This window comes from Penaeus monodon, chromosome 38, assembly GCF_015228065.2.
Source record: "Penaeus monodon isolate SGIC_2016 chromosome 38, NSTDA_Pmon_1, whole genome shotgun sequence".
Classification (NCBI taxonomy): domain Eukaryota; kingdom Metazoa; phylum Arthropoda; class Malacostraca; order Decapoda; family Penaeidae; genus Penaeus; species Penaeus monodon.
In genome coordinates, this window is record NC_051423.1 from 13,644,000 (window position 1) to 13,656,499 (window position 12,500).

Genomic DNA, 12,500 nt, shown 5'->3' on the forward strand with positions numbered 1-12,500 from the left:
ATACCAAATTTCCCCCCCTGTACATTCCCCCTTCACAGTCTAAATTTTCCACCCCCCAAAACCACCTCTACCCCCTCTGCCCCCACCCCCCGACACCGGTTTTTTCTTCCCCCCTTTTAAAAAAAAAAACTTAATTTTCAAAAATCTCCAACAACTCCATTGAGAAATTTTTGAAGATAACAAAATTGTCTACTAGGCCCCAAAAGACGAAAATGGCGAAATTTGGGGTTTGGGAAAGGGAATTAAAAAAATTTATTTTCAACTTTTTAGTGACCACGAAGAGGGGTTTGTTTTGAGCAGATATGCTCACAAATATACTCGGCTCTTTTTCCCATGCCACAAGCTATAAGGAAGTACATCCCTTTTCCAAGCGGCGTCAATTTTCATCCGAAATCAATGAGAGGGTTTTGAGTGTTGACAGGGAAAAAAGTAGGTTTTGGGCAGGGGTAAACAGAAAAAACATGATCATACGAGCGTTAGTGCAAAATGGCAAGGTGCTTTAAATTTTCGCCCCGGAAACAGGGATTCTAAACAATTTAGAAAAAAAAAACAGTAGAATACGTATATTTCCCTGCAAAAGGGGTAGCAAACAGCAAAGGGTAGAATTTAAAGTGTGAGAGGAAAACCAATAAAAATATAGAGACGTGGCCCATCTTTTGTTATTAAACAATGAAATTGACGCTTTTAAAAAAGGTTAATCAGTTTGTTGACCTTTTCCGCAAAGAGGGAGAAGTACTTTTAAGTTTTTTGGGTTGCATTTGCCACGCACCTTTTCCAAAACGCAGAAGACGTAAAAAACACTGGGCGGTGTAAAACCCCTTAGACAAAACCCCCCTCAGGGGGAGAAAAATATATTAAAATTTTGGGCAAGACTTTATAGCCTTCCCCTTTTAATTTTTTTTATGATTTTGGGGCTAAATTTGGAGATGCCCGTACACCCAGCCCCCAAACGCCCAGCCCAAAGAAAAACCTCCTTTTGCATTTAATAATAAACCTTTTAGGGAAACATTTAAACGCCGCATGACAGGGCATCGACTCGGGCTGTCGCGGATGGACAAGCCCCGGGCGAAGGACGATGTGGTATTTTGTACTGCCAAGGAAACCTAACCCCCTTGCCAGGACCCTTGTAACTCGCGACCAACCACTGAGGGCAGCAGGGCAGCGGATTGAATCGGCACTGTAGAGGTATGATGAAAGTGCTCGGACTTTTCACCCCCGACAGCAATCTTTCCTTTCACACAATATTTGCTTTCAGGCCTGCAAAAAATTTGGCACGTAGAGGCCACGACATACTTTTCCCCGCCCTTTTATCTGGACAAAAGTGCCCCGATCCCTTCCGCCAGGCAATTCCAACAGGTAAAAAAGCTTTGGCCGATAGGGCAAGACCGGGCTTCCACGGGGCCTTTTCATTTGCAAATTTCAGACGACACGCCTGCCCCACTGGAAGCACCCCTTTTCGTGTAAGTCGTTGCGAGGACCCGTACACTGGCGAAGTCCTGACAAAGCGGCGGTAGTAGGAGGGGCCCCCGGTAGCTCCTGATTTCTACTTTGGGTGGGAACGGCCACTTCTCCACCCCCGCCACCTTCTGGGTCGGTTCACACACGGTCTTGATGACAAATCCCCCAGAAATGGCCCCTCATGCGGAACATCGAGCATTTTTTGGGGGTGGTTTAAGGGTTGGCCTTCCCAAAACGCTGTGCACTTCCTCAGCCGCTCCAGCTCCTCCCGAAGGTGCCCCGAAGACATGACGTCATCAATGAGACAAGCCCCGTTTTCCATGCGGGCCCCATCAATTACCCTCTCCACAGATGCTTGAAAAAACCCGGGGCATGAGAGACCAAAGGGCATGACGTTAAATTTCCCAACCCCTTCCCCAAGGAAAAGGCAGTCTTTGGCTGGCCCTTCCCCCATTATCGGGAAAACCCCGATCCAGGTCGAGTGGGAAACCACCGGGCCCCCCACCAATGCATCGAGTGGTCATCAATTTCTCGGCGGGGGGTATGATCCTGATAGCCCATGTTTTTCAGCCCCCGTAGCCAAGCGTTGGTCCACCCTTTTTTCTTCACCAGGATCCCGCTGATGACATGACTGTCTGACCGTTCAACACCCCTGTGCCGCCGTCATTGACGGCGTGCATCTCTTCTCGCCTGGTTGGTGAATACGCGGGGGGGGGTTTGATGGGAAAACTACAAGGTTTTTAAAGCGGGCTTCACCGATCCTATGCGGCCAGGCCAAGTCCCCCCTGCAAAAACACATCGATATAGCCGGGTGGGCTCATCTTCCTGTCTGTGCCTCCGCGGGTTAGCGGCGCCCGGTGTGAAAGTCCTGGGGAAGAGGAAATGGACGCTCCATTTCCCCACAAGGCCCGCTTTGCACCAGCTGGCCCTTCGGGCCCTTTTTGGAGAAGTTAGTACCAACAGTAAATAACCCCCCCGGTCCAAAAAGGCTCCGCCCAACCCCTACGCCATCAGCAGCTGCAGGTTTTGGATGGGGTCCCCGAGGCCTTACCCAAAGCATCACCTTGAAGTCGACACCCGGGTTCTAGACTCTGTCTTGGGGCAAGGTGCAGTCGTCAGCTGTAACACCTCTGCACAGCAACCTCTGGAAAGCAAAGGGCAATCTTCACCAGCACCCCCACCAGTTCTGCCAAGGGGCGCACAGCCCTTTCCTTTGGCAGGTGTCAAGGCCCCGCAAGCATGCTGTCCCGATTTTCCCCATACACCGGCAGCCGCTGCACCGTGCTGCCCACGCCAATACGAGCCCCCACTGGCCCCCCTTTAGGTGCACACAATGCCCCCTGACACCACACAGCTCTTGGTGCGTCGGAAATCGCATAGGGCCAAAATCAGGCGCATAGGGGCTTCTCGCCCAGTGCACTGTTAGGCGGGATGGTTCCCCCTCTATGAGCCCCACCGCACGTGCTGGTCGACGGCAGCTAACCCAAGTCGGGGCCGGGAACCGGGGACGGTGGGGTTTGGCCCCTTCTCCCCGCCTGTCCGGTTTGGGGGAGTGTTTTTCCGCCCCCCCGACATCGCTACGTCTGTGCCCTTCCCACCGCCCCAAAAACAATCTTTGGAAATGCTCGGGCTCACCTTCCTCAATGCACCCTTTTCCCCTTGCCTTCCAGGTGAGCAGCTGGCCCTAGGCCATGGTTTTTCCTTTAGGAAGGGGTCGAACTCCAAAGGCCCCGCCAGCGCCCCCTGCAGGTCCTCAGGGTTGCCTGTTGACGTAGATTTTCAGCTGTGGTCCTGCCCAAAACATCAACAAAAAAATCGCGGGCCAGGACCCCGATCACTCTTTCCCCAGCCGCAGGGACACCTCCTTTCCAGCGCCTCCCCCATCCCACGCCAGTGGGACAGTGTCTCGCCACGCTAAAGTCCGCTTCTTCAAAGGGGCGTTTTCCCGGTGGTGGGGGTGCCCAAAACGGCGTTTCAAAGCCCCGCCACGTGGTGTAAGGGCATGTTGGGATGGCGGCAGATGCCCAAACTTTCCCCCCGCGGGGCCCCCTTTGGGTTACAGGCAGGGCCTTTTCTTCTGGGTCCAGCCCCGGGCGATGCCAGATTTTAAATTGGGGAAATAGCCCCCCAGGCCAATTTTATCGTCTCAGGGCTACGCCCACAGATGTCTGGAGGCCGAGGGGCTGCGGGGGGAGAACGGTGCTGTGAATAACACTCCCCAAAAGGGGGGGGGGCGGAAGGGGGGGAGGGGGAGGGGGCCCCCAAAAACGAGGGGGGGGGGGGGGGGGGGGGGGGGGGGGGGGGGGGGGGGGGGGGGGGGGGGGGGGGGGGGGGGGGGGGGGGGGGGGGGGGGGGGGGGTGTGTCACCGTTTTTTTTTTTTTAATTTTTTTTTTTTTTTTTTTTTTTTTTTTTTTTTTTTTTTTTTTTTTTTTTTTTTTTTTTTACCCCCCGGGTTTTTTTTTTTTTCCGGGGGAAAAAATTTGCCGCCCGGAAAAAAAAAATTTAAAAAAATCCAAGGGAGCCCCCCCCCCCCGGGGGGTTCCCCCCGATTTTGGGGATTTTGAAAATTTCCCCCCCCCCCAAAAAAAAAAGAAAAAAATTTTTTTTTTTTTTTTTGAGGGGGAAAAAAAAAAAATTTTTTGGGTTTTTTTTTTTTTAAAAAAAAAAAAAAAAAAAAAAAAAAAAAAACGGGAAAAAAAAAAACCTTTTTTTTGCCCCACAACCAGGAAAGGCTACCCGGGGCCCCAAACCCCCTAAAAGGCCCGAGACCAACCCCCCAAAACCCCAAGGGGAAACCATAGGCCGGGCCGAAATAAAAAACAAAATGCCCTTTTTTTTTATTTCCTCACTTTCTATAGGGACAAAAAAAGGGGGGGAACCCCCGGCACCTGCATTACAGCTTTAACAGGGCAACATAAAGTATTCAGGTCAAAGGGGACACTGAGTACTTCACAGGACAGCACCCAACTGGTTTTCTTGGCTTGTTCCCCCGCTCCCCCGCTCCCCCGCCGTTTCTCATGTTTTTTCCCAGGTCATCCTTTTCATTTTTAAAATTTTGCACAGAGACAAAGCCCCCCGGCGTAGCAATTATATATATTATATATATAAAAATAAAATATATATAATAATATTATTTTAAATATATATATATATAATACAGATTTTATATATTTATAAAATTAAAATTTTTAATAATATTTATAAAAATATTAATATATTTCCCCAAAAAATAATTATAATATATTATATATAATAAATATAAACAAAATTTTAATTAAAATATATACATATATTAATTAAAATATTATATTATATATATATAATATATATATAATATTTTTTTATATTATAATATATATATATAACAATATATATTAAAAATATATATATATATTTAATATATATTTTTTGTTTTTTTATTTTTATTATATTAACATATTTTTTATCCATTTAATTTATTATAAATTTTTTTTATAAAATATTTAGGTTTTTTAATGTATTAAATTTTTCTATCTTTAAGGGGTATAATTATTTCCCCTTTTATTAATAATATTATTTATTTTAAAAATTCTTAATTATAATTATTTATAAAAATTTTTATATTTTATTAAATTATAATTAAAATTAATTATTATATATAATAATATATTATATATTTAATAATTTAATTAAAATATATATTATTATATATATTATTATTTATATAAAATTTTATAATATTTAATATATATATATTAATTTTTATATTATATATATATTATAATATATATATATATATAATTGTATATAATATATATAATATATATATATATTAATATATATATATATATATATTATATATTCATATATATCTTCTTCTTTAAGGGTTGGTTCATGTCTGAGCCGCCGTGGTCACAGCGTGATACTTAATTGGTAGTTTTGATGTTGTGATGCTCTTGGAGTGGTTACGTGGTAGGGTCCCCAGTTCCTTTCCACGGAGAGTGCCGGTGTTTCCCTTTAGGTAATCATTCTTTCTATCTTATCCGGGCTTGGGACCAGCACTGACTTTGGGTGGCTTGCCCACCCAATGGTAGGCAATCGAGGGGGAAGTTCCTTGCCCAAGGGAGCAACGCCGGGCCGGTGCCCTCGAACCCTCGAACTCAGATTGCCGTCGTGACAGTCTGATCCGATGCTCTAACCATTCGGCCATATATATTATATGATATATATATTATATATATGTATATATATATATATATATAGATATAGATATATATATATTCGTATATATAAATTATATATATAATATCTATATAACATATAAATGATATATATATGATATATATATATATATAACATATATATTCGTGTGTATATATATGTGTATATATAATATATCATATATATATATATATATATATATTGTTACGACTGCTATGTCGCAAACAAAATTCGGAGGAGAGCAGCTCCTCTGAACTAATTCAGAGACGAGAAGTTAAAACTGATTGATGTGGCCTAATATGAATTGCTAAATACCAAATTTGACATGTTCTTGTCTTAAAGTACTACTAGTGATTGTCAAGTTTCTTTTTGATGTCATTCATTCTTCATCCTTCTTACAATGCTCATTAATCCATTGGCTTATCATTAATATGTCAATTCATTCATTCCGTTTCATGTCTTCCATTAATGTATTTTCATCATTCATTATTGATAAGTGTATTTCATCAATTATACTGAATCCTTTCGCACGAATAAACTTATTCATTAAAGTCATCTTTCATTACCATTTATTAGTCATGTTTCATCATGAATTACTACTAAATACCAATTATTGTCAAGATATTTGAGAACGCGTAAACTCATTATTTACAAATTATTTTCATTAATTTCCTTCATCAAAATAAACACACAAAACACGATAGAGAACCCTACCTAGCGATACAATAATAAAGCATAATGTATCTCCCTAACCTTAACCAAAAGAAGCAATACGAATCGAAAAAAAAAAAAAAAAAAAAAAAAGGAGTGGCCGATGCAAATCTGCCACGGAGATAGCGCTCAAGACGGTTGGGAGAGGTTGCTAAGACGCAATCACTAGCTAATCACCGTGAGTATTACAGTAATTAAACACCAATTTGTTATATACTGCGCTATTGCACACACACACACACACACACACACACACACACACACACACACACACACACACACACATATATATATAATATATATATATATATATATATAATTATATATATATATATATATATAGTATATATATATATATATATACATATATATATATAAATCTTGTGTGCATGTGTGTGTGTGTGACACCAGTAATCAGGGAATCTACCTGGGCACCTGTTGGACATCCATTAATCAGTGGAAGCGCCTGGGAATGACCTCTCCTTTGGCGACATCAGGAAACGCTCTGGAAGGGCTAACCGACAGAGAACGGTTGGGTTCCACACCTTCAGCGAGGTAGGAGAGAAAGCAACCTAGTATGACCAGTCTCGGTAGTTCATGCCCAGCGCTCGTCGTGACCAGGTCGTCACCACCTCTGGTCCCCCTCAGGTGGTTGACCGACACGCGACCCGACGCTCGGGTGCTTACCCTAAGACATCATCTTGTGTGTTCCCTTCACTGGGGTGTACTCTTCCTTAATAAGAGTAAAGCAGTTTATACAACTATAACTACCCCTGCAGCCATTGTATTAAAGGTCCTGAGCCTTTTACAAACGGGTTTGGCAGGCTTGTCACTGCGTCTTTTGGGTCGCATCACGGACCCACAATCTCTGAAATTTGCTCGCCCATGCTTCCACGATCGCCCAGGGTCTTCAAAACTACGTGATACACGTTTTGGGGGGTCTTTATTTCTTTCCCTTTTCTTCTTCTCCATAAATGTGTTAGCCGTATGTGCAATCACTCTCCATTGGTTTTGTTGGGTAATAGTGCTAAGTGACAGCAAATGGCATGTTCACACTATTCTTCTGACCTTAGATCACATTACTGTGTGATTACGGTATGTGGTCAACAAACATGAATGTCATTCATTATTCAAGTATTTAATTAATTTCTCTATTAGAGATTTATATTTTTTCAAATGAAATCGAATTTAATACATTCATGATTTTTTTCGTTATCACAATTTATCATATCATTTATTTCTCGTCTTGTTTTTCCCGTCTTGCCCTGGCCTCACTTCACTTTCTGTCAGTTGGCACGGGGACATAGCTTGAGAGAAAACTGTTCCCATTAATTGGTGTTTGTAATTGTTTTTCACCATAGGATACGTGTAGCTTTGTTACATTGCTCAATGGTGACACGTTCTATCGGCGCTAGAGCAGAGCTCGTAACGCGATTTCTTATAAAATTATTATTTTTAGTATAGCATTAGGATCATCCCCATATCATATTTCACCCGCGATGCCGATATAACCTGGGGGTTGCGTATATACTTAATAATCTACACTTCGAGCTTATGATGTAGGTACAAATAGTGTGACCCGCAGTTATGTCTGTTAATTAATATAGGACTAGGATCATTTTTCGCTTATTAATCGCGCCCTTCTCACCCTCTAGAGGTCACTTGCATGTTTTGGGTAAACCCCAGGCAATTGTGCAATTCGTGATAGTTAGATACCCATAGGAAAGTAACGAGCGGGCCCCTCACAGTATGCAGAAGAGATCAGGTTATTTATAGATTTTCCCAGCTCAGTTCACTTCATTACATGGCTTTTTGGGTATAGGAACCCCCCATCAATGAAGTCTGACATGCACAGTTAGACATGGATACCTAGGAGAAAAATTTTCTTGCTAAAAAGCTTACAAATTTTTTTTTTCACATCACCGTTCATTAGTGCATACATTTTTTGTATATGAAAAATTTTAAAATTAAAGGGGTTTTTGAAATAACTTGTTTTAAATCTTTGCAATTCATCGCTGTTTGTTATTTAACTTTAAATCTTGGTGTTTGTGTTTCTTTTCTTTTTGGAGCTCACCTCACTTTCATTATCATTATGCTCACTGTACCCACACACATACACACACTCATACTCATCCACGAGAAAAAAAGGGCACTAAAACCTTTTATTAATAGGGTTCGTTGCTGTCGTAGGGGCGACGAAAAGAGCTATATGTACTTTTGGGCCCCGAAATTTTTTCCCAATCGTGATAAGGACGTACATGATGAAATATTTTCTTATTGACGACAATTAGTTCAAGTAAATTCTGCTTTGCGGTCCCTTATTATCTTAGTCATCAGAGACATTGGTTTAAAAGCCGGGGTCCAGAGTCGCTTTTGACGCCCCCTTTCCCCCAAATTTTTCTCTTTATATTGTGAAAGTAAAAAACAAAACAAAAAAAGAGACGAAAATAAAGTGAAAAACGAACTTTAAAAAACTGCAAATTTATATAAAAACCGCTAGTACTTTTAAACACCCCCCTTTCTCTGTTCCTTCTTTTTCTCTACTACTTGGCCCTTTGTGTTAATCGGTTACCCGTATACGAGGGGCACCGAAGGAGAACCTGTGCAGAAAAACGGCATTTAGAGTACGTGTGAAGGACGTCGCGAAGATCGCCATAACCTGGGCGGGATGTACATCGAGCAGTTTTAAAGCCGCCCCCCGGATGTAGTAGAAGGACGCCGCCCCGCCTGGCACCCGCTGATCCGTCAAATTCCAGGTGCTCGTATCGCGGTATCAGCCTCGGAGCCGAAGAGGAGCCTCTGCCCGGAGTCCGTAATCCAGAGAAGATAACGGGAAATCGGACGAACCGCGCCCAGAAGGCTGGACGGATCTGCGAGGAGTATGAACGAAAACGCCCCTGAGGAGGGGCCCGGAGAAAATACAGAAGTCTAGACGAATCCAAATCAAGGGGACCTGACGAGGACGTCGAGGGAAAAATAAGTATGACCTGAGCCTTTTACAGTGGTGCGGGTTTGTTAAAAAAAGATATATAATATAATATATTATATATATATATATTATAATAATTATATATATTTACCACATACAATTTTTACATACATACTTACAAAAAACGAACACTATCATCAGCGATGTCGACAAAGGGGATTATTTTCTTACCCCCCTTCCATAGGGTAAATCACAAGCGACAAAGAACTGCCTCGGAAAATCCGACTCCTATTGTTACTCAGTGTTTTACTCCCCAAGCCTTTTTTTTATAAAGCCACAAGGCACTGGATTTTTTTTTTTTTTAAATTTTTACTTTTTTTTAAGAATAAACGAAAGTGTGCGGGTTGCTGCCTGTACAAAAAGTGTATTATATTTTTATATAATATGTGTGTGTGTGTGTGTGGTGTGTGTGGGTGTGTGTGGGGTGTGGTGTGGTTTTGGTGGACAAACACACATTAATATATATATATATTATATATAATATATATATTATATTATATATATAATTATATATATATAATATATATTGGTTCTGCTAGACACGTGACCTTCCCAGAATTGTAAAGGAATAAAAAAATTTCGTAAAAAAAAATTACACGACGGGGAACATTAACGGGCAAAAAGAAAAGGGATTCCCATACGGCGGGGGAAGGTCCCCTTGACGGTTCCTTGAACGGCGAAGGAGTCAACCGCCCTTTTAAGGATGAAACGCATCGGAAAGGAAGTAGACCTTTACGGAGTGGGGATTTCCCGGTTAAACAGTATGCCTACAGGATCATTAAATTCTGAACACTGAAATTTTAATTCCGAATTACTGTCTGGCCGAGTGCAGGAACACAAGCCCCGCTACTTGGAATGCTCGCATTGCCTATTGCCGCTTTGAGTTCACGGAGATGGGACGTGGGAATTCACGCGGAATGACACTAGTCTGACGACGAGCGGAGGCCGAGCCGGAGGCCGAGCCGGAAGCCGAGCCGCAGGCCGAGCCGTAGGCCGAGCGGAGCCCGGGCCGCAGGCCGAGCCGGAGCCCGAGCCGCGGCGAGCCGCAGCCGAGCCGCAGCGGCCTTGCAGATTGCAGGGGCGCGAGCGCACGTGCGAGCCTCCCGAATGATTACCTAAAAGGTAACACGGCACTCTCCGTGGAAAGGAACTGGGGACCCAACCACGTACTCACCCCAAGATCATCACAACATGAAAACTACAGTTAAGTATCATGCTGTGACCACGGCGCTCAAACATGAACCTACCGTACAAAAAAAAAAAAAAATCATATTATTATATATATATAATATATAATATATATATATATACATACATAATATATATATATATATATATATATATATATATATATATTATATATATATATATCTATTATATATATATAATATATATATATTATATATATATATATATATATATATATATATATATATATATATATATATGATGGGTATAAGATTACTCTAATATCCACACATAAAGAAATAAAAGGTTGGTGCCAAACACAGCAGCTGATACAATAATAATATATTATAACTTCAATAATCACAGTATATAGACACGAAATAATGTATATGTGACAAGAAATGACTGGAAATAAAGATCAAGATTAGCACTGGTACACAATTTGTGGATGCAGATGAATTGGAGGTTTGTGTGAGCAGTCGAGGTCGGTAGACCAAGTGTGTCTTCGCTACCGTCAGTTTATCTCGGGTCGGCTCGCAAAGTGGGGCGATGACCCGTCTTACAGGAAAATAGGTGTGGCTGATCCAAGTGTCAGTTTAGGTTGCTATTTCCTGATTGGCTGGCTGCGGATCATCGCAATTCATAGGTCCACCCTTTGTTCAGTCTCTGAGGGTGATTTTCCTATGATGCGGAAATGGCCAGATTCTCCAGAAAGGTCAAAGTCGCGGGTACTGCCGGGGACGCGTCTTATCGACCCCTGGGTGATATGCGAAACTCGGTAATTAAGAAGGTCACATCTGTGTATTATAACTTGATCATATTTTCTCAGTCAGACGTTTGCGTTGTTAAACTCTGAATATAGATACCTTCATATCGCTCTACAATGCTACCCCAAATCGTCCCGATTTGGTAAGAAATAAAGTAGGAAGCTTTATACTTAACTGAGGGTAAGAGTTCCTTGATCAGGGGAACTCCATAAGAGTGATATTCGAAGAGACAGCAAACATCTGACAGTGTCTTGATTGATGCACAGTACTACACGGTTGTGCAGCATGGCAGGCCTCGAGATCAACTTCCGGAAGTTACAGGTCTAACACACCTGGGAGGTGTGCTCTTCTGCATCCGTCAATGTCGTAGCTTGAAAAAGTACAAGTACCTGGCGCCTTACATGGCTTTAGAGAGGTAAGTGGGGACGTAGGGTGGAACGCATAGTTCGAGATATGAAAATGAAAATAGTTCGTGCAAGAAGAAAAAAAACGTAAGTTAGTAATATATCGAATATTGTATGTTTTTACTTTTTTTTTTTTTTTTTTTTTTTGGTTTTGTTTTTTTTTCTTATAATATTATATGACATGAGGGTTACTGGTATATGCAACAGAATCATGGGTAGGTATTACTTGCTTGTTTTTCTTTGCAACTCGCCTGTAGGTAATGCAATAGCACGCTCCCAGGGTTATTAGCAACATACACATTCCGGCGACGGTAACGTATACGGGATAAATGTAGGTTGCGTGGAACGGGCTGTTGCAAAGTAGGCATCTGTTGAAAGATTAAACTATGAAGAGAAATATTATAGGATGACAATGATACCGACATGGGTTGCAGGTAGGAGGTATTCATTGCAATCTTCCTTGTGTATGTATGGGTGGCTGTAATAAATAAGGATAAGGAAATCAGTTCACATGAGGCTGAAATAACAAAAGTACCTTGTAGAACAACATCAGGGTTATGCTTGTTACACATAACTGTAGTTGTAGAAGCCTTGAAGTAAAATAATAAGGTAATGTCGGGAAATGATAGAAGAAACGACCTAACCGAACCACGAATTTCAGAGAATGTGCACTGACCTATAATGCTATGGTTTGTAATGAGCGCCCTGGAGCAAGATGGCATATTTGTGTCAAGTGCCAGAGGCGATGAAGTGCAAACAAATGTGCGAGGAGTGGTCCTTGC